The following is a 24,352-nucleotide window of genomic DNA, read 5'->3' as shown; positions in this document are numbered from 1 at the left end:
GCCTGGTGGGGGTAGTAGCACTGGTGTAAGTGGTGCAGTCCAGGGCCAGGGTCAGGAGGCAGCACAGGTCACCGCGGAGGGGCCTGACCCTGTGACTGCACCACCATGCACCAGCAGGGATGCCCTGTCCCAGGCCCGTCCACAGGTAGGGGGGAGTGCCACGTCATCTGCCTCTCCACTACCTGCAGACGAGGGGTCCCACGACCGTATGGGCTCCGTCCTGGTTAGTGTCGCGTTGCGCATGCGTGACATTCGTTATGACGTACGTGCTTCCTGGGAACGCACGCCATCATGAACAGCAGCGTCGCAACGTGGCACTGTTGGGAGGGGCCCTGGTCGGTGGGTTCCTACATGTGTCGTGCACTCTGGCTGACCTCTCCTCCTCTGTGGAGACTATGTGCCAGTAGTTCTCCCTGTCGTCTTCCGGCCCAGATTCCACCAGGGCCCCCTGTGGACCTGGCCTGACCAACACAGCCAGCTTGCTGGAGATCCCATCTCTGCCACAGTCGGGAGTCGGCAGTCCAGCAGGGGTGGACACCACAACAACTGGAGTCCAGCAGATGGAGGATGTGCAGGCATCGGACAGGGCACATGGACAGCAGCAACAGCAGCAGGCTCTAGGTGGGAGCAATGATGGCTCGGGGCCATCGACATCAGAGGGGCAGGCATCGGCCAGAGGGCAGGAGAACTCTGGAATGGGTGTGTCTTCCGTGTGGCTGCGGTTGGGCCAGCGCATAGATGCGGAGCAGCGGCGGGCAGAAGAGGCGCGGCTCACCATGGTCAGGGTGGAGTTCTCCATCCGTCGGGCGTTGAGGCGGGCAGAGTGCCTCGAGGCAACTCGAGGGGAGTTGGAACTGGCCATCCCTGCGAGACCTTGGGGTCAGGGCAGAGGCCCGCCTCCGAGACATCGACATGGAGTTCGATGATGCCCTGGCCCGGGACATCACAGAGTGAGCCGCAGGACTTGCCTGCCGCCATTGTATATAGTTAGATAGTGTTAGGTTTCCGTTGTTCTTCTTTTAATTTGGAGTTAATGGACATTGCTCCACTACGTGTGTATATAGTTTTTTCTTCCTAGGACTTTTTTGTAGGTTTCCTTTTGTTTGTGGATCATGGACCATTTGGACTTTCATTGTATATAGTTGCAGACTTGTACATACTTTCTTTTTATATATTCCCATGGATCAATGGTTTTTTAAAAATTTGGATTATGTTTTTATTATGGACATTGGCAATGGACCACTTTTTTATTCTACGTGATTTTTCTTTTTTTTTAACTTCATTGGATTTACAATATTTTTTTCTACTTCAGTCATTGTGCATTGATTTTCAGTTTACTATTCCTCAAAGTCAGTTCTTTATGTTTTTAATACATTTTTTATTACTTCAGAATTGGTGTTGTGTTCTGTAATTGGTTTTGTGCATGTCTCATTGAACATTTCCTCAGTCACATGTTGCCACTGTGTGGCTACGTTGTGCATTCCTGCATGGGCATGGTGGTTCATTTCATCTATCATGGCATGGGTAATTTGGGAGTGGGTTCTGTGGATGGTTGCATGCTTGGATTGGGGGGCAAGGGGGATTAGGGTTGGCTTTCGGGACATGGGTCTGTTTTGTTAGGACGTGTTGTTTGTTGGGACATAAGCCTGGGCCTGAGGCTCACTGCTGGGGGCTGGGGGTGCTGGGGGACATGAGTCGGGGCCTGAGGTTCACCGCTGGGGGCTGGGGGTGCTGGGGGACATGAGTCGGGGCCTGCTGGCAGGTGCCCATCACTGCTGCGGGGTGGGGGGTGTGGGGGACATGAGTCGGGGCCTGAGGCTCACTGCTGGGGGGTGAGGGTCCTGGGGGACATGAGTCGGGGCCTGCTGGCAGGTGCCCATCACTGCTGGGGGGTGGGGGTGCTGGGGGACATGAGTCGGGACCTGCTGGCAGGTGCCCCTCACTGCTGGGGGGTGGGGGTGCTGGGGGACATGAGTCAGGGCCTGAGGCTCACTGCTGGGGGGTAGGAGTGCTGGGGGACATGAGTCGGGGCCTGCTGGCAGGTGCCCATCACTGCTGGGGGTGGGGGTGCTGAGGGACATGAGTTGGGGCCTGAGGCTCACTGCTGGGGGGTGGGGGTGCTGGGGGACATGAGTCGGTGCCTGCTGGCAGGTGCCCATCACTGCTGGGGGGTGGGGGTGATGGGGGACATGAGTCTGGGCCTGCTGGCAGGTGCCCTTCACTGCTGGGGGGTGGGGGTGCTGGGGGACATGAGTCGGGGCCTGAGGCTCACTGCTGGGGGTGGGGGTGCTGGGGGAGATGAGTCGGGGCCTGCTGGCAGGTGCCCATCACTGCTGGGGGTGGGAGTGCTGGGGGACATGAGTCGGGGCCTGAGGTTCACTGCTGGGGGGTGGGGGTGGTGGGGGACATGAGTCTGGGCCTGCTGGCAGGTGCCCTTCACTGCTGGGGGGTGGGGGTGCTGGGGGACATGAGTCGGGGCCTGAGGCTCACTGCTGGGGGTGGGGGTGCTGGGGGACATGAGTCGGGGCCTGCTGGCAGGTGCCCATCACTGCTGGGGGGTGGGGGTGCTGGGGGACATGAGTCGGGGCCTGCTGGCAGGTGCCCCTCAATGCTGGGGGGTGGGGGTGCTGGGGGACATGAGTCGGGGCCTGAGGCTCACTGCTGGGGGTTGGGGGTGCTGGGGGACATGAGTCGGGGCCTGAGGCTCACTGCTGGGGGTTGGGGGTGCTGGGGGACATGAGTCGGGGCCTGCTGGCAGGTGCCCATCACTGCTGGGGGTGGGGGTGCTGGGGGACATGAGTCGGGGCCTGAGGCTCACTGCTGGGGGTTGGGGGTGCTGGGGGACATGAGTCGGTGCCTGCTAGCAGGTGCCCATCACTTCTGGGTGGTGGGGGTGCTGGGGGACATGAGTCGGGGCCTGCTGGCAGGTGCCCTTCACTGCTGGGGGGTGGGGGTGCTGGGGGACATGAGTCGGGGCCTGAGGCTCACTGCTGGGGGGTGGGGGCACTGGTGGACATGAGTTGGGGCCTGCTGGCAGGTGCCCATCACTGCTGGGGGGTGGGGGTGCTGGGGGACATGAGTCGGGGCCTGCTGGCAGGTGCCCTTCACTGCCGGGGGTGGGGGTGCTGGGGAACATGAGTAGGGGCCTGCTGGCAGGTGGCCTTCATTGCTGGGTGCTGGGGGTGCTGGGCGACATGAGTCGGGGCCTGAGGCTCACTGCTAGGGGGTGGGGGTGCTGGGCGACATGAGTCGGGGGCCTGCTGGCAAGTGCCCATCACTGCTGGGGGGTGGGGGTGCTGGGGGACATGATTCGGGTCCTGCTGGCAGGTGCCCATCACTGCTAGGGGGTGGGGGTGCTGGGGGACATGAGACGGGGCCTGCTGGCAGGTGCCCTTCACTGCTGGGGGGTTGGGGTGGTGGAGGACATGAGTCGGGGCCTGAGGCTCACTGCTGGGGGTGGGGGTGCTGGGGGACATGAGTCAGGGCCTGCTGGCAGGTGCCCATCACTGCTGGGGGGTGGGGGTGCTGGGGGATATGAGTCGGGGCCTGCTGGCAGTTGCCCATCACTGCTGGGGGGTGGGGTGCTGGGGGACATGAGTCGGGGCCTGAGGCTCACTGCTGGGGGGTGGGGATGCAGGGGGACATGAGTCGGGTCCTGCTGGCAGGTGCCCATCACTGCTGGGGGGTAGGGGTGCTGGGGGACATGAGTCGGGGCCTGCTGGCAGGTGCCCTTCACTGCTGGGGGGTTGGGGTGCTGGGGGACATGAGTCGGGGCCTGAGGCTCAGTGCTGGGGGTGGGGGTGCTGGGGGACATGAGTCGGGGCCTGCTGGGAGGTGCCCATCACTGCTGGGGGGTGGGGGTGCTGGGGGACATGAGTCGTGGCCTGAGGCTCACTGCTGGGGGGTGGGGGTGCTAGGGGACATGGGTTGGTGATCACTAGTGGAAGGTGACATGTGGGCTGGCTGGTGGGCATGCCCATGGTGGGACATGACCCGGGGTGCAGGGTAGTCCCCTGTGGTGTGGGTTGCCTGCAGGGGCCGTGGAGGGGTAGAGGGCACACCTGGGAGGACCCACACTGCCAATTCACGTGTGGGACCCCCCCGCACCCTACTGGATACACGTACCCGCTCTGACAGCAAAATCGCATGTGATACTTCCTGCGTACCCCGGAAATTGACATACCCTGCTTGCACAGGCCCAATCGCGTGTGAAACTTCCCGTGAACCCCAGAAATACACGTACCCCGCCCGCACAGGGCCGACCGCGTGTGAAACTTCCCGTGAACCCCAGTAATACACGTACCCCACTCGCACAGGGCCGATCGCGTGAGAAACTTCCCACGCACCCCAGTAATACACGTACCCCTCTCGCACAGGTCCGATCGCGTGTGAAACTTCCCACGCACCCCCGAAATACACGTACCCCGCTCACACAGGCCCAATCGCGTGTGAAACTTCCTGCGAACCACAGTAATACACGTACCCCGCTCGCACAGGGCCGATCACGTGTGAAACTTCCCACGAACCTCAGTAATACACGTACCCCGCCCGCACAGGGCCGACTGCGTGTGAAACTTCCTGTGAACCCCAGTAATACACGTACCCCGCTCGCACAGGGCCGATCGCGTGAGAAACTTCCCACGCACCCCAGTAATACACGTACCCCGCTTGCACAGGCCCAATCGCGTGTGAAACTTCCTGCGCACCCCCGAAATACACCTACCCTGCTCGCACAGGCCCAATCGCATGTGAAACTTCCCGCAAACCCCAGTAATACACGTACCCCGCTCACACAGGGCCAACCGCGTGTGAAACTTACGCGCACCCCGGTAATACACGTTCCCCGCTCACACAGGGCCGATCGCATGTGAAACTTCCCGCGCACCCCCGAAATACACGTACCCCACTCGCACAGGTCCAATCATGTGTGAAACGTCATGCGAACCCCAGTAATACACGTACCCCGCTCGCACAGGGACGATCGTGTGAGAAACTTCCCACGCACCCCAGTAATACACATACCCCACTCGCACAGGGCCGATCGCGTGTGAAACTTCCCGCGCACACCCAAAATACACGTACCCCTCTCGCACAGACCCAATCACGTGTGAAACTTCCTGCGAACCCCAGTAATACACATACCCCGCTCGCACAGGGCCGATCGCGTGTGAAACTTCCCACGAACCCCAGTAATACACGTACCCCGCTCGCACAGGACCGATCGTGTGTGAAACTTCCTGCGCACCCCATTAATACACGTACCCCGCTCGCAAAGGCCCAGTTGCGTGTGAAACTTCCCGTGCACCCCCGAAATACACGTACCCTGCTCGCACAGGCCCAATCGCATGTGAAACTTCCCGCAAACCCCAGTAATACACGTACCCCGCTCGCATAGGGCCGATCGCGTGTGAAACTTCCCATGCACCCCCAAAATTCACGTACACTGCTCGCACAGGGCCGATAGCATGTGAAACTTCCCACGCACCCCCGAAATTCAAGTACACTGCTCGCACAGGGCCAATCGTGTGTGAAACTTCCCGCGCAGCGGGGTACGTGTATTAGGAGGGGTGCGCAGGGAGTTTTACATGCGTTTTCGTGGTTGGGGGCCTGTGCACCATGTACGGGATTTGTGCGCTCTACATGGCGCATGGGGAGGGGTTGGGGGCGTAACTGGTGCTGCTGCAGGGTTGCTGCGCCACTCTGCGCCATGGCTGGTAATGGATGTTGAAATCCATGAATATGCTGTGCGCGGAAATGGATTTTGGCGCATGCGGCTGGCGCAGACTGTCGCACGCACACACTGTGCGCCAGCCGCGTGCGCCACTTGTGCGCTGAATTCTATGAATGACCCCCTTTATCTCCAAATGGATGGCTATCGCATCATTAATTAGGTGAAGGTGATTCCAGTATACTTATTCTGGGTTATTCTGGGAGACTTTAATGCTAAGCTGTCAAATGTGGGGACATCTGCTGACAGGCTCTTGATTGAAGCAGCCTGCAAAATCCCGAGCCGAAACAAATTACTGACACAAGGGGATTTGCGGGGTGCACGGCTTGATGCCTTTCTAAATTCAACCATGATGGTCAAACCAAATGGGAAGATATAGGGTGACAACCCTCCGAAATTGGATTATAGTTGTGCCGGGATTAAATCTCCACCTCCTCTAACAAAAAGGTGATATCTCTTTGAGCCTTAGAGAATATGAGAGGTTTCACACCCTCATCAAACATAATACTGCTAAAATGATCCGTCCACTCAACAACAGACATGGGACAGGTCAAGTCCAGCGCGCTCACCCGGAAACCACATGCCGCCAAATTCTAAAAGCCTTATGTGTCTTTATCATGAATAGTGGCTTCGAGTTTTTCCCATTGGGATTCATAAAAAGATTTCCTCTTTTGCCTCAAAAGATTTTTTTTTTCATCCCTTCGTTTTCATCTGTATCGTTGTCCGAAATATGTATTGTTTTCCCATTTGAACGCTGCTGTTTATTAACTAAGTGTACTTCGCTTGCCTAACAAAATAACCACACAGTTGGGATTGAGCTTCAGTTTCACTTTGTGAAAGATACATTAAAAAAAAATACTTTATTTAATGTCGGTCTGCTTTAAGAATTGACATGATGACAACGTCCTCTTTTCAAACCCTTCAATTTTTCTTTACTTTAGTCCCTTTCACCCCATTTTCTTGCACTTCCTTCCTTATTCCATCCCTTACTTTTTACTTCCCCAGCCATGTCTTACTTTGTTCTTTGCCTTTCCTCTGTGCTCCCCTTTTGCTCTCTCTTCGTCTCTCATCAACCTGCCTGCACTTGGACCAAGTACGGTTGTTCTTTTCTCTTTGTTTTACCAAATCAGTCTATTCTCTATTGCAACCTTTTAAAGTCTAACTTTACTAGCTTTATCCAGTTTTTGTGCTCTCTGGCTTCTGTTCTGGCACCTAGCTTTAGCGACAGAATTCCTCCATACCATCAGCAAAACCCTTTACAACGTGTACCAGCAATCTATCACCAAAGGATCCTGCCTAGCCATGATCCACCCCTCATCACCTTCTTAACATTCCTTTGCCTCCAGGAGGGTGGGCCATTGCTGACTCCTTTTCTGCTCTATCTTCAGATAATGAACTCTCTGCCATTCCCCATGTAACACTGCTCCACTATCCAATCCCCGCGGGCTGGCAACGCACTTCATCAATTTTCCCCCCTCCTTCCTTCCACAATGTCCGTTTGGGAGGGATTGTTCCTTCCCACCATCTGGACCCTCTTTGTGGGAGATCAGCTCAAATAAAACTCTCAAACCCAAGTTCTGTTGATGAAAGACTGCTTTATTCAAGGCAGGTCCAATTTACAAATTGACATCATGAAAACATCCTCTTTTTTAACCCCTGCAAGTGTGTGTCCATCATCTTTCTACCCCCTTCTTGCCTTTACACCACCCCTTTTTCTTGCCTTTCTTTGCTTGTTGCCTTTACTGCTCTCATCCCTAGCCTTATCTCTGTTTGTTCTTTGTATTTACATCTGCTGTTACGTTTGTCTCTCATTTATTCTCTTGATTGTACCTGCCCCCACTAGGAACAAGTACTGTAGTCACTTTCTCTGCTTTACCAAATCCCTCTATTCTCTTTTCCAACCTTTTAAACTACAATTTTGTTAACCTTTTTCCAGTTTCTCTGCTATCTTTCTTCTGTTCCAGGTCTCAGTGGGACCTTTCTGAGATGGTGTCCCGCTATCCCCCTCAACCTACCGCCCCTCCTCCTTCAAAAAACTGTCAACCATGTCAATAAAGTTAATTAGGTATATTTATGTCCCAAGACAAAATAAATGCACTCCATCCTGCCTAAAGTAGACTAGCTTCTCAAATCGTATTCCTTCGTGTCTCACTACTCCTATGCCAGCTGCTTTGAAAATCCTCCAACACTGCCTTGTTTATTTCCTTCCTCGCCTTGTCAATAGCTGCGGCTTCTTTGCTACTCTCCTTGCAAGCAGCTTTGTTTAGACACTTCTATTGCCCGTCTGTATCCGTCTCAAAATTCACAACTCTTTCATCATCATCTTTATTTTGTACCCCTTTTACATCCATTGTATCAAGTCGTTTTCTTCCAAATGGATTGTAATCCAGTGCTCCGAATGCCTCTTCAAGTGCAAAGATCAGGGGTAAAAACAGGCAACAGTTCATCACCCACAGCCTGGACTAAGCCAGTTCTGCCGCTCTCTCAGCTTTCCCCTATTGTTTGCCATACATCCTTTTCTCCGCTTGCCACCTTTTTACATTTTAGAATAGAATGCTCACAAATCCACATTTCTTTCTGCACGTTTGGCACTAGATGTGTGAAAAAAAGACACAGTAAGTCCAGTTCCACCTTACATCCCTTTCCAACCTCTTAGGATACCATTTGAACCTGTGCGACTTCCATCTGCCCAATGACTTAATCCTTTATTACACCCAATACCCAGAACGCCCTGTCTGAGGCTACCCCAATACATAGAGTAGATACCAAATTGCTATCTCCCCTTTTTTTGCTCTTCTCCTTCCTAAAAACTCTATTGCTTCCTCTAGGTAAATGCCTCACCCCAGTCTTGTGCCGCTCTATGACCACTCCACTGCACCTCTGGTCCATTTTACTCCTCTTGATCCACAGTCAGATCCTTCCCTTTCATCTGTCCAACTTATGACCTCCACACCTATCCTCCTCCAACACTTCTCCCCAAACTAATTCTAGACACCGAGACACACTAAAAACCAAGACCAAAAACATCCATGTAATCAAATCACTCTCCCAACTTCAGTAACACACTTTATCCCTTGTCAGTCATCACTCTTGTTAGAAGAAAGGCCAAAACCATTTTACAGTGATCTATTCTTGCTCCCCATTTTCTGGCTTAAAACTTCCAATGTGGTCCTGTCCATTTTGACAGCTGTGGACTCATCACCCTGGAACAATTTCACATAAAAGGCTATACCAGCTAACTTGGTTGAAATTATCAATGGCAACAGCTCTCCCTGCGCTAGCATCAGTATAAAATGTACTACATTATCCCTTCTTCCCACTTCTGTTCTTATATCACAACTCCATCACATCCTGACCCCATGTTCCCGAAATTGTTCCAATGCCATCTTGTACGACAACCTTGTGTATTCCGCCAATGAGCTTTCCACTAACACAAGAATGTCCTCATTCCTAGATTCCAAAGCTCTCGGCAAGGCATCAACCACTTTAAATGAGATAGTGTTTCAGCAAGGTATTGCCCAATTTGTTCAAATTAAATTGATCGCATGGCAAATCTGGCCGAATTTGGGCAGTACCATTTGATCGATTTAATTCGAACACATTTGGCAATCAATACCGAACATGGCATGCGGGGGTGCCCCCGCTCCCCATGTTTGGTAGTGATTACCTTAGGGGTAGCGGGAGTGTTCCCTGCTTCCTGAGGACTGCAGGCGTGGCACAGGCAATAAAATAATAAAAGCGGGCCCTGCGGCTTCGGATCCACCTTGCGTAAGAGGGATGGAACTGACGCCACAGGGTCAGAAGCAAGTGAAGAAGTGAAAAGTAAGTTGGGGGAGGTATTGGGTTGGAGGGGTCAATGTTTTGCCAGATTTGGCTGCTGCAAAATGGACCATGGTCAATTCCACCGCAAACAATTCTGCCACAGCTAAATCACGTATATCTTTTCAACGATACAGTTATCCCCACCGAGTATGTGCTGCTATGAATCGAGGGAATCTGTCCCTTCTCCCTAAGTGAGGCTAGGGAGGTGACCCCGCTCTACAAAAACCCTCCATAGGAGTCGGGGCAAGTGAGACCTCACCAGGAGAGACTCACCTTTTGCGGAGAAGGACTCTTGTTCCCCTGAGGGACTCCCTGATGCCCACCATGTGATGGCCTATATGGAACTATATAATACACCAAACCCTTAAAAGTTCCATGACTGGGACGAAGATCAAGTAAACATATACCCTTATCAAAGCGAAAGGGAAGCTGTCCCTTAAAATCCCAATCTCCAATGAACTGTGGGAGGGAGCCGAGATGGCTGAACCGGATAGCTTGGTGGTGGTGTGACCACAAAATAATTGTGGTGGGCAGGCTGCCCTCAACGACACTGATACCAACTCAGAGGAAAAGCGCTAAACAAACTGATTTCCCCAAAGCGGTATCGAGATGCCAAACAGGAGACAGAAACGCACACGAAGCCGAAATCGCGGGAAGCAAACCGAGAAGCAAACTGTAGAAAGGACAAGATTCCAAGTACCTGCCGACAACAGAGATGTTCCCCTACAATTCTGAAGTTAATGGGGAAAAGGGGAATACTGCGAAGTGAAAAGGTACTTGTTATAGAAGTAACAAAACTCATCCCAGTACAAATGACGAAAGTGTGGAAAAGAAGTTGATAAAAGTGAACAATACTCCAGGCTGCTTACTGGAGCCTAGCCAGCCCAGCTAAGTCCTAACCCGGCAAACATGCACACATGCATCTTTTAAGTTAAACTCTTATAACCTCCAACAAAAGGACTGCAGTCAACGAGGGTGTTCCAACCACAAAGCTCATTGAGGCCACACAAATGGGGAAAGGGCGCAATATAAATCACAAATACATTACACTACAATACTAATGTTGTAACGAGAAAAACAGAAAACACCAAGAGTGAACGGAATTGAACTGGAATATTGATACCTTAGGAAAAGGGAAATACCACCCAATATCCCAGAGACAGAGAGTGGAACACAATAAAGAGAGTGTGAGGAATTCAACCATCTGCATGGTAGGGGTGGGCAAGCCTGGGCTTATTTGAAATGTTTAAATAAATGGAATGATGGTAGACCGACCGCAGGAAAATGGGTGGGGCTAATCCACACACATTTTCCTCTGCTCACACCACAACAAAAGCATAGACCCGTGTACTCTGGCACGAATGCAGCCTACAGGCACAGTCTACCCTGTCATATTTAGTTTGAATGTGACAGCAGAAGAGGGCACAATGTCCTCCCTAGAAGGGGAGGACAAAAATTCACCCTGCCATGGACAGCCTGATTAACTGAGAAAGGCTCTAAGGAACCACCCCAATCTTTTGCTAGGCTCTGCAAGTTAACTTCTCCCAGGGAACAGAGAGAGAATAGAACTCAGAGGACCCTCAGTCGCTCCAGAACCGGTACCCGGCCAGCACACAGCATGCCCTGCTAGCCTCTGCAGCAACCTTCCTCAATAGGGCATGCCACAAGGTCTCTGAACCCAAAACCAAGGACAAGACAGCTGCCTGTAACCCACTCATGAGCTTTGGGACGTCCACCTTAAAGGAGGACACAAGCCCAGTGAAGAAGCTGAGAGAAGTTAATCGACAAGCATCTACAGCCGTCTGCCTTAAAGGGCACTCCTGAGCAAATCGAGTTCCTCGATCATCAACTGACTGCGACGTTGACCGCTGTCAGGCCGCAGTCGCTTAAAGAGACCCGAGATGTCTCTACCAGTAGTTTAGAACCCCCGAACAGTAATGCAACAATGATTCCTGACCCCGAATCACCATGTAGGCCAGCCTACAGCTGTTCTTCAAGCTTTGTTCGCCGAACCATCTTGCCGCCTTATGCCCGCAGCTGACTCCTGTCTTGAACTGTGACACAGAAGCCTGTAGAGGGCCCGGAAGCTGACTCGACCCTGTCGAACAGCAAGAACACCTAGAGCAAAAGGTACCTTCCCAGACAGCCCCTAGAGGCATTTTAATACCCGTTCATCCTTTCTGCTGAAGCCAAAAAGTCTTAACAAACTGTTGTGGTTATTATTATTCCAACTACCCTCCTGTCAATATCCAGAGGGCATCCCTTTTCTTTCTTAGCAGCTGCCTGTTCTCTTCATTCCTTTACAGGGTGGGCTGTAGTTAGTAGTGTTATTAGATTGTTTGTTGTGATAAAAAATGAAGTATCTATTTGTATACAACCTTAACTGGGCTGTCCCTTTTATCATTGGGTAATAATTGTATTTTTGCTGTGTTGAAACTAACCAACGATCCACGACCTTTCGGAGATAAGCCTGCCATTCCATCCACGTTACTAATTTACCCTTTTATTCTCACAGTAGTGTGATGGGGAGTTCCCGGCCAGGAGGATGAAACATTTCCAAATTCCACATATGCATTACATCATTTTACAATCTCATAAAGCAGCAACAGCTGAATGCTCACATCCGCAGTTGGGATTCTCCATGCCCCGCATATTACAGACTATTCTCGTATTGATAGATACACACCTTTAAATAATGCCACATTGCCTTAGAATGGCAATGGACTGTTATAGAACATGCATGCAAAACTTAACGATTGGAAAAATCGTCCAAGAAAATCCTGTGCTCTGTTTTTAATAGTATGAAAGATAACTTGCTCTTTAAAAACACATGTTCATGCGGCACGCGCCCAAGATAAGATAATCATGCATCATTTACTGCATATCCGTAATGCAGGACATCATTGCAACTTGAAAAGAACATTTTCCTTGCCAAGCGTTGTCCCGAAGGTGCTCTCAGTGCCGCCAGTGGGTACCACTCCATTCCCCGAAACCTGCACATATAAAGCACAAAAATACACACAACACGCACGGCACAATCGTGTACACACACCCTCACATGCACTATACCTCTCTCTCTCACACACACATTTGCAACAAACACACACTCTCTTGACCTCTCCCCGCCCCCTGTCTCTCTCTCTCTCTCTCTCTCTCTTTGTCTCTCTCTCACACAAACACACACACACACCGCATCTTCTGGCTGAGAAGAAGGCCCCACAGACTAAGAGCAAGTCCAAGGAAGGGACACATGGTAGATGGTAGATTGTGCATATGGCAGGGAGGACGCCTCTTTAGAATCGCTGGAGTTCCGGAGTCTTGTCAGCACAGGAACGTGCATGGACTAAATGGCAAGGGATGCTGCGGGGTAATTGGGGCAAGCCCCACTCTAAATTGGAGGCTAGCATCTCCAGATTCAAGAATGGGCTGCGGGTAGCACTGGGAGCAGCGGCCCCTTTTTGCTACTAAAAATCTAAACGGCAATTTCTGAACCAACCAGGAATTGGTATTCTATAGCAGGGCAGCAACACTATGGCATTTAACCAATCGTAACATTCACCCTGTATTCTGTCTGAGAAAATAGCTGAGTGCGTGCTCCTTGGTTACTTTTCGTCCACCTATGGCTGACTGGGGTTCTGGGGAAACCTAAACAACACAGGAACTAAGAGAAAGAACACGGTCACAGGGTGGAGGGTATAAGCTGACATGGGCCCGAAAGTCCTTCCTTTAATTCCTTTGTCCCTGACACACAATTGACAGACTATATATGTGGCAATATCCTTTAATACGTTTTTACAACTCATTAAGGCCGAGTTTCTGTTACTTTAATTTGGTAATTCTCTCGGGCAGAGTGAGACCCTGGCTTGGGAGGGCTTACACCCTCCCAAATGGATGACGTTGTAGGCGGAAGGCAGCAATCTGCCTTGCTGCTTAGCGCTGGGGCGCCAGTAGGAAAGGGGTGATGCTGCAAAAACCTGTCATTGTTCTCACCCGGTAGAGCAGAGTATTTACATGTAAAGAATAATTTACACGGTAGCAGCAGCCAATATACCGTGGCAGAGGAGGAAAGCCTTCCCAAGCGATATCAATATACCTCTCTATGGTGAAGCCAAAGGCTTAACCGCTGGGCTTAGCTTTTAGATGGCCCACGCCCCCAATAATTAGCATCAATTTGTGAAACAAAAAAGGTTGAATTTGGGATGAAATATGCATCTAATAGGCCGAAGGAAGGTTTATTGGCTGTTCAGCCTCCTGGGCTTAGAGTAAAGTGGGTTAGACAGCCCAATTGGTTAATGCCCCCAATGAATACCAGCTTTTAAAAGTGTCATCCACCCCTCTCCCCAAACCCCCAAAAGTTTGAGGATTGCTCTGCCCAGGTTACAGTACACAGCAGCCTAGTGTTCATAATCTACTCTACTTATAGTTAATCGTGAGAACAGAAAAAGATACATCTTTTTTTGTATTTGTATTTGTATTTATTATGTTTATATAGCGCTTTACTGAGATTGAAGTGGTCAGCAGAGCGAAGGGAGTGGGAAGGAGTGTAGAAAGAGAGGAGGGAGGAGAGATAAGGGGGAGCAAGCCCATGGAGAGATGTAAAGATTTAGCAGAGAAAATTAAATTTAAGTTGGGAGTGAAAGGGAAGCCACACTTTTTCCAAGTTACACTCGTTCTGATTAAGAAACTCACCCTCTCATAGTAGCCATGAGCCACCCATACATTATCGTAAGGGAGGTAATCCGGCTTCAGCCCCATTAAAGGGAATGCTGCCTCCAGACAGAGCTTGCAGAACAGCCAAAGTTCCAGAAAAAGGTCTTGATCATGAATCACCTGTTGTGAGAAACTCCATTGAATTTTCTCAAATGAGCAAGGCTTGCACTCTTGAATCAAGGAATTAGGGGCCCTGGTTATTCAGGGTGTCGATCTGTTCACTTCCTATGACTTTGTCCCTGTTCGAGTCGAGGATAACAATCGGGTGGGTGACAGTGCTCCTTCTTTTACCAGCGGGTGATATGGGGAACCTGTGCTTACCAGAAAGAAAGAGGCCACATGGCTCGAGAGCTAGGCCAAAGGTTCTTGAAAGTTAAGAGTATTTAGGACTACTCCCCTGTCCAATAGTGGGGAGTCCTCTGTATACTCACAGGGATACTACAGAACTTATGATCATGACAGCCCAAAGAGGACTTCTGCATGGATAGCGACAGACAGGTTTTCTAAGGGCGGATGCACATTTTGGAGCTAATTTGACTCCAAATGGGAGCCTTGTACCTTTGCCAAGGACTGAGATGTCTGTGGCAATTCCTGGATAGAGGGCTCTGTGGGTGGGAAGGCACAGATCTAACCCATGAGGAAATTGTGGTGGGGGGGTGTATTTCTATTTGGCTTGCACCATTAGCAATTTAAACCAGTACAGTAGTTAACATATCCCAAGAAAAGTTACAATTGAACAATACAACATTAACATTTCCAAACAGCATTAAACAAGTAAAGAACTTTACAAGTGTCCATTTACAATTAGAGAGGTCTATCTATTTTTAGAAAAACTGTTTTAACAAATTCACACATATCCATTAATACATTAATATCATTAATACTTATCAGTACTCAGCAAGGTGGGTGTGGCGGCCTCCCAGCCAATGGGGAGGCTCAGAACGCAGGCGTTACCAGATGGTAATCCTGCGGCCCTGAGCCTCCTAAGGCTGGTGGCCGCCATCAACTCTCGCCAGGGAATGAGGTAAGACTTTCCCTACCCCCTCCCCCATCCACAGAATCCCCTAACAGCCCTCACCCCCACTTACCCTTTTTTCTGTCCATTTTGGGAGACAGGCCCTCATGGAAAAGTAGAAGGTAGTAAATGTAGTCCCTTCTCTCCTTTCCATGGCGGCCATTTTGTGTTAACTTCTTTTCCTATTTTTTTGAAAGGCCGCTATGGAATCCCTTCTCCCTTTCCATGGCAGCCATTTTGTTTGTTTATTTTTTTCAATTATTTTCAATTTGCGGCATGGAAAGGGAAAACGGACTTCCTTTTCCCTTCCCCTGCGGCCATTTCTTTGACACTTTTTTTTTCTGTTCCGAAACACTGGAGCGTTTCAGAACAGAAAGAAAAAGGCCTTTAGTACCTCGGTATTACGGGCCGGGGTACTAATAGCAATAAGCCTCTTGCAGGAGGGGCATTACCACTTCAGGTAATGCAGTGGAGCCTTCGTCAAGGCCCTCACTTCGCTCGGGCATGTAACTATGGACCCCGGGGCATTACCTGAAGTGGTAATGCCTCCCATGCCCGGGGCTACCTCATTGCCTCAGCTATAGTTCTGATATTGTAATGAATAAAAATGGACCTCAAGCCAGTCTTTGAATGTCGATTAAGCGATTACAAATCAACATAAAATGTAACAGACTTTCATTATCCCCAGATTCACACACACCAAGCCTAGTGTTTGCAAGCCAGCAAATACACCCCCTTAAAGGAAAGACAGTCAATCTCACCATTAAAGAGATCTTTCTATATTCCAGAGACCGCATTTATACAATCACATCATCGCCTGAAACAGACGCCGACCAGCAACCAATTGTTTTAGTGAGTGTACATTAATACGATGGCTTATCATTCTATCATAATCGAGGTAAATAAACCTCATTTTTAAAACTGACTTCTTAAATTCCCCCTTAAACAACTTCATAAAATCTAAACCCCACCACTTACACAAATATAAAAAAAATGTTTGTCAGTGATATTTTACCGGGGGAAACAAGGACCACATTTTCCCTATTCTGTTTTTAAGGTTCGGGTTTCTTAAACAACTATTGACATTTTTTGGTGCAAAATGCAGGTTTTTACACTGAGCTAAAATACTAATAGTAGGAACGCCCAATTCCACTCAGAGCGCTTCCCTTAGTATGCTGGGCCCAAGTGTGTGCATCCTCCTTAAAAAACAATTTTGGATATGATCTAATAACGTGAGATCCGAATGGCCCATACTTCACAACCGTAAGAGACAGTGGCATTGACTTTGGACTTCCTACGCCTATGCCTACGCCCTCCAAACTTGTAATAAAATCTGTCCAGGCCCCCTAGTCCCTTCATGCCTTGTTAACTAACATAGTCGCATGTGCACCCCAACTACAATTCTTGGCAAACGCAATCAACAAATAATTGTAGGTATCTGTAACCTCAATACTCATAGTTGATCTTTCAGATATAGCTGATTATTTTTTTTTTTTTTTTACCAAAAACATCTATTTTGGATTTAGACAGATTCAATCTTAAACTCAAACCATGAGTTTCAAAGTAGTTTGTTGCGTAGCTCAGGCTATAGCCGAGATACTTTGGTGTAAGTTCCAACAAAATAGCGTCGTCAGTATACACAAGGGCAGGATAGCAACATCCATTTAATACCATTGGAAATAATGAGCCCTGCTAACTACTGGGATTCAAATATGACAGGAAAAATTATAAATAGCAGGGGGCTAGCGGACATCCCTGCCTAACACCCATGTTAGTTCCAAATTCCACCCGCTGCCTAGAGCAACGACTGTGAACAAATGCCATCATTTTGGAATATAGACAAATAACCAGCTGGAGTAAATCTCACTGAACGTCAAGTTTAAATAAATTATTCCAAAAGGTTGCCCGATCAAGCCTATTAAAGGCCTTTGCCAGATCCAAAAATGCAGCAAAAACCCTGCCTTGCCTGATTCCCACATATATCTCAATCACAGTATTCAGAACAAAACAGCGATCTGTTATCCGATGGTCCTTCCTGAATCCAGCCTGACAGGTCGGCAATATATCATTCGACATCGCCCATTCCTCCAATCTTTAGGCGAGGCAACGTGCACAAATCTTACCAGCCGTATCCAGGAGGGCTATTGGACGATAGCAATGGGGATAACAGCATTTTTAAACAGGGGAATGAGACACGCTCTTGGCCCATGATGCCTTAAACACTTGGAACTGTGTAATTGCATTATAAAAGCCCAACAGAATTGGGGCCCACCTAACTTGGAACAGTTTCTACAGGTCAGGGGCTTGACCCACTTTTAAAGCACTAATAGCTTTGACCCTGCCTCTAAAGTAAAAATCTCACTGTCTGAGGTAAACCTATTCTTCATTGGTAATGAGACAATTCTGCTGCTGATTTAAACAGAATCTGTTCATAGTGGAGGGCCCAAGTCGTGGGGGAAATCTAATCGCCATCATCTCTTTTGCTGAGACCAAAACCCTGAACAAGAGCCCAGAATCATTTCGTATCATTTTCCCTCACTATTTCATCCAATCGTTCCCATTGGAACTCAATATAGGTCAACTTCTTGATTTTTAACAGTTTTTTATAGGACGCTTATAAATTGCCAGTTTTCTTGGAATTATGTTTATACACCTGGTCACCCAAAACAACTTCTGTTTTGCCCTCAGACATTCCTTCATAAAACCAGGGCGCATCTTCACGTGATTTTTGGGAGGTATGATTGACGCAAATTACTTTATCCAATACTCCCTCGAAATTAGAGTAGTTAGCTCCTGATAGGTACCAATTACTTGGCCATATCAACATATAAAAGCAGCCAAACTATTTAAATCCTACTTAGCCAAAATTAGTGCCAGAGCCTCACTGGTCAGTTTTGCAGAGGCAACGTTTTCAAAATATACCCCTTGCTTTCTTTGGTTTCGGTTGGTCATGCTCCCCCATTTTCCAGACAAGGACCATAGGATTGTGGTCGCTTTCTGGTCTAATATAGACATAGAAATGATGTACTTGAGAGTATAAAATAGCGACTCTCTGGTCCCCAAACTAAAAGTGATTTTAGGGGGATTATACCCCAGACATCTGCCGTTTAGCTCCACTAATGAGAATTGCAGTATAAATAAATCAAGCAGCCACCCACGGGGATCACCCTTTATCAGGCATTTTTTACACTCTGGAATGCCACAAGCTGCTTCTAGATCCTTCTGGCCTAATGATTCATTACCCTGCCCCAACTTTGAGTTAAAATCACCCATAGTAATTAAACTCTCATTATGACTAGAAAGCACTACATTTGCCAGCCAATACTTACTTTGAGTTAAAATCACCCATAGTAATTAAACTCTCATTATGACTAGAAAGCACTACATTTGCCAGCCAATACTTGGCGCTGCAAAGAAATTAGTATTTGTTCTCCTTAGGGTGTAGATATATATTAACAACTGTAAACTGGATGCCAGAGCCAGATTTTGGAGAAAAGGAGGTTATTATTCCCTGGTCCTTAACATGTATAACCAATTCTATAAACCTGCAGCAACTCTTATGTACCAGGATTGCATTACCTTTAGGAGGCCGCCCTGAGCCGCATTGCTATAACCCACAAGTCAGGAAAGCTTGCCCGCAGGCAGCCATCCTCTTTCAAGCTTGTCTCTTGAAGGCAGATCACATTATGTCCTTCTAACCAGGACTCCCACTCTGGATCGCCCGCCCAGCTTATCAAGCACCACCGCCAGATTGCAACTTACTAGCGCTAGTAGACTGTTTTGTACTTTATCAGCCGCAAGCACTTTGTGCCGCACACTGTGGCACACATCTTCAGCCACGATGTGCCATATTCCACCACACTCGTCCCCAATGGCTCAAAGACCATTATCTGAAGGTGTTTGTGATATGCAGGCATATACCCCTGCTGATACTTGCTTGGATATATTAGAGCCTCCAGAGCTCTTCTGCCTAACTACTTTCTAGCTCTGGCCTAGGTAGATCTAGAAGCAACTGTGTTGTGCCAACTATAGGAATATTCTTATCTGTTGGAGCCACAGTACTACTGACTTCATCGGTCTGCATATACTTATCCACTGGCATATACCATGTGTGATGGAGATTACATATTTGGAACCTAGCATCCCGGAACTCCTCAATTTCTTTTAGGTGTAGGGCATCGCTACAATTTAGGACACACACACAAAAATGAGGATTTGTAAAACAAAAGCGAACATTGCAACCTTTACAAAATATGTGTATACAGGAAAAAGTTCAGAAGAAATGTCACTACCAACCCAGAATTCTGCTAGCGCTTTACCCAGTGCTCTTTTATATGAGCTCTTATTTCCATGTGTTAGACCCTTAAAGCAGCATATAAGACTTTTTCTGGCCAACCCTCGAGAGAGTCCAAAGGGGTTTGGGCATTTTCATTGCCCGACTGCAGTGAGGTCGAACACATCTCAGGGAATCCTCCAACGATTAGCTGCAGTTTTTTGTCACCATCACACGCAAGATATGGACTGTTACTCGAGGGGCCTTTTAGAAAGCTTGAGCTCACTTTACAAGCATCTTGCTTACTAGAAGTGACATTAGATGCCAAGTCAAAACCTACTTTTGTACTGGCAGAGGGGGCCTCAACATGACATGGCCTTCCCATGACACGGGTAGCATTGAAACCTTCACCCAGAGCCTTGTGTGGGTTGTAATTGATTTATTTGGAAAGAGCATCTCCAGCTGTTTCTATTTCAGAGCGAGCAAGCAATACAGGGTGCAAGCCCTTATTTTCACGAGTGACACATTGCTTTCCAAGGTTGGATTTGCCTAATAGAGCGGAGAGAGAACTTTTGATGTCCAGAGATGTATACATTCTTTCAGCGTCTCTAGCCCTAGTGTTAATCGGAGACTTCATGAGGCACTTGATCTCCAGCAGAGAGGCATTCAATTGATTGAACTACTTCGCCAGATACAGGTAATTCTCTGAACCTCCACCAGGGCTACCAGGAATACTACCTGGATCCTGTTTAGATTGATTCAATTGTTTGGAGGGAGAAGTTCTGCACTCCACCTGAGCAAAGATCCTGAGTACCAGATGCTCGCCAGTAGCCTCTAAAGGGGGATATCAACAGGATCTAAGATTGCACAAGGAAGAGTACCATGAAAAGCTTTCTCATTACTTCTAACCTGCTTAGTTGGTACCAACCACAAACAACCTAGAGATGTTCATATCGACTCCCAGGTAACGGGCACTTCCGACCTGCATCCATCAATGCTAAAGGTTTCTGCACCTGCCTTCCCACTATCCCACTAACTAACCCTGCCCTCCTTTCTTGAGCAGCTATGTGCCCCGAGGCCAACATTATTGGCAGAATGATGCTATATAAGACTCATTTACATTACAAAACATTACATTACCCCAATGATGACTACTGTTGCCAGACAAGTGTCTATTATTTGTACCAATTTACGCTGGCCTCATCCATTCAGGCCTGCAATCTTGCATCCGTAACCCTGGAGGGAAAGGAGCTTGCCAGACTTTCATCACTGCACACATGTCTATCGCCAGTTGTACCTCCAGCCCACAGGAGAACTGGAAAACGTAATATAGAGTCTGGTAAAAGAAAACGAAATAAATACTAGCTAAGGGCTTGAGGGATACAATGTCCCAGGGCTTGGCATATTATTTCCTGAGGCTCATACGGGGCACCCCGAACCCACCTGCAATGGAAAGTCTCCATCACTCATCATGCCCTTAAATGAGTACATTCATACATGTACTTATGTATCTATTATAAACACCATGCTCCCACAGCTATATCTGCAGAACAATAAAACATGCGACACAGAAAGCAGCACTACTACGAATATCCAAAATTCCCGGGACCAGAAAATGTCATATCCTAAGAACCAAATGCACACTTTGTGTTTGATGGTGGACTGAGGGTATGTTCTGCAATGCCTCAAAATTAGATTTTGTCTCCAGACATGGAGACCCTCGGTTGAACTACCTGGAACAGCACTGACAGTGTGTGCTGGTGATATCAGTTGAAAGGAGGGCCATAAACGACCAACCAGATAGAGGGAATGCATGATCTTCCCACATCAGAAGCTGCAGAGCTTTTTAGGTGACTGAGATTAACTATCCTTGCTAAGAAGTTCTGCAAAACGCACATTTTTTCAGCTTCTGAGTTTGAAACGGATTCTGCCACTTCTTGATTATTTGTGTTTTTACAAATGTGCTACAGGAACTAAGGGAGGGTCCAGTTGGGTCTGTTACCTGTTTGTGAAGTCAAAGTGCACAGATATACAAAGAGCATCTTTTTATATATTTCAGGGCTTAACCATCTCATGTCCTGGTGATTACCAATCCTAGACTGTTGTGCTGTGTAACCAATAAAAAACATTTATTGGGGTTGGGGTGCATCTCCTATATACAGCACTCTGTGATTCCCAGCTCGACTTCACTTTTTAAGTCCTGTACACAGCGGCATACATAGTCGGTTGATAAAATAAAAGGGTTGGGCTTGTTCATTACTTTACCCGGCTCTTTTAGCGTGCCAGAAGCATCCTCGGTCCTTGAGCCTTTGGTGCAACTTGATGCAGATGTGCTCCTCCTATCTGTGTTTGAGTCAGGGTTAGCGGCAGATACGCTTTGCGTGCATATGGTGACGCTGCGTGGTCCTTTCCTCAACCTGCTCATCTAGCCCCCCCCCCCCCGTCTCTTGGCAGTCGTGGCGGGACCAAACCACACTCTAACCTGGACTTCTCTGCGTCCTGCGTCTTTGCTGCTGGTGGTGGTCCTTCCTTCAGTGGTAAGGTGCTGGTGCCGGGGAGTGGTGGCGTGGTGCAGGAGAGGGGTGCAGGGGCGTGTGGTTGACTGCCTGCAGCTACCTTTGGATACCTGTGGTGGGAGCCCATGGTTTACTCACAGTGAGGGCAATGGCGTAGTTAAGGTTACAGTGTTGAGCTGTCCACAGAGGTGTGCCCTCCTGTGAGAGCCTGCTGCTTTTTCAGCTCCTTTTGCCCTTTTGGAAAAGGCAGTGTCGTTAAGTAGGGGCATAAGGCAGAGACCAAAAAAGGTTACCCAAAGTACAGGGAACAAGCCAAGACAGGGCACCCTGAAGGCAGTAGGAACAAAGTTGCAGTCCACAATTAACTGGGTATTGCAAAGTCTTAGGGCTGCCTTGCCAGCAAAAAGGGTGAATCTTAAAGACCTGGCGGCCACTAGCAGTGATGCCCCTACATGTGTCCCTGGGGGTTTTGCCCAATGCATCTGGAATGTCCGCTTGATAAGTCATTATCAGGAGGTATCTGACTGAGGATGTAGCCAATAATACAAGTGGCATGGTCCGAGAAGGTGGGGGAGGGGGGAGTGCGATCATGCTCCAGGACTCGCTCTTTTCTGTCTAGCTCTTTCATTAGGGTGAGAAGCCCTCAGACCCCGGCCCCCTTGGACAAGTTCATTTTAGAAGCCTTGGAACGTTCCAAAGATCGGCTCTATGAAGAGAATGGCCTCCAGCAGGTTAACATCAATAAGCCCCCGGCGGTTCCAGAGCCAGCGCAAACGGTAGCTGTGGAAAATTTGGAGGAACTATCAATTCAAGGGGCAAATACTGAGCTGGAGGTTTGCTGTGTGGGGTCTTGCGAAACGAATATGGATGAAAGTAGGACTGGCTTTAGAGTTGGCTACCCCAGTGATTACGCAACAACTCCATCCTTCCTGAGTATTATTGTGGACCGTTGCAATAGTCTGAATACTATTGATTATGCAAGTAACCACGTGGGTTTCGCATCTCTGCTCCGAACCCTTCCAAGGGAGTTTTCATGAACCGGGCATAGCAAAGGTTCACAAGATACCTATGTGCCCCACTTTCACTCTAAAATAAAAATGTGATGGCGTTTGAAAGTAGACATACATCAAGAGGCATTGTGACACATGGATCAAAACGTTGTATTTAGACATACAAGGAATGTGGAGCACAAAGGAGTGTTGATGACTCTGATTCACGATATATGTTTGGTCCTGAAGAAAGTGGCAGAAAGTCATGAGATGAACCGCTGAAACCAGTTGACCTTCTCGAGATGGGGATGTCAAACGGGGATCAAGATACCCCATTAGAACATTAGAAAGAATTGCTCATTTTTAAATAGGGGCTACTAGGTCCCCTGGAACAGATGAGGGGGAGTAATAAAACTAAATAACTCCCCCCAGTGTACAGCCGTTTATTGCCAGTAGAGATTTATTTTTATAATCTGCTTTGAATGGTTATTTTGTGCTCACTTTTAGAAATTAACCTAACTATTAGGGTGTGCTTTGCACACTATGGGCCTCATTACGAGTACGGCGGTAGGGGGTTAACGGCACCGGTAAGGATGACGGTGCCGTTAATCCCCTACTGCCGCATTCCGAGGTCCCTTAGCGGGAGCCGCTAAGGCACCAGGGAGCTAATAACGGGCCCGCTACTTGCGGGCCCATTATTAGCTCCTTCCCCATTCCCATTGATCCCTATGGGGGCTCGAATGGGAATGGGGAATGGTTTTCAGAATGGGGACTTACCGGGTCCTCCAAGTTTGGAATGACCCGGTAAGTCCCCATTCCGACTACCGGGACATGGGTTTGGAGGCAGCCATGGCGCTATTAGCACCATGGCTACCTCCAAACTCGTAATGAGGCCCTATATGTGCCTCCGTTTAGATTGAGAATTAGGGTCAGTAACCTCCCTCTAACCCCTTTCTCTACTTGGGCAGCTCACCACCGTCCTCTAGGAAAAGACATAAGTGTGCAGGAGGGAAAGAACCAGAAGAAAGGCCTTTTATGGCTGTGCCCCCGACTCTGGACCTTCAACAAAAGGCTCTCCCCTTCGCTTCTACATTTTAAGAAGGAGCTCAAGAGCCTCCCTTTCATGGAATGTCTCCTCCCTCACACCTAGGTCCACACACACACACTCCCCAGCTAAACTGAGACTGGGCAATCTGCTCCCTCCAGCTTTCTCTCCCGTTTGTTTGCAGATCCTTGTTGCATAATCATCCCGCCCCCCCTCCTCTGTTGTTAGCTCCCTGCTGCTCCCTTATATCTTTG

Source organism: Ambystoma mexicanum, chromosome 1q (genome assembly GCF_040938575.1).
Source record: "Ambystoma mexicanum isolate Mex_15411 chromosome 1q, UKY_AmexF1_1, whole genome shotgun sequence".
Lineage (NCBI taxonomy): Eukaryota > Metazoa > Chordata > Amphibia > Caudata > Ambystomatidae > Ambystoma > Ambystoma mexicanum.
Note: the sequence above shows the minus strand (reverse complement) of the source record.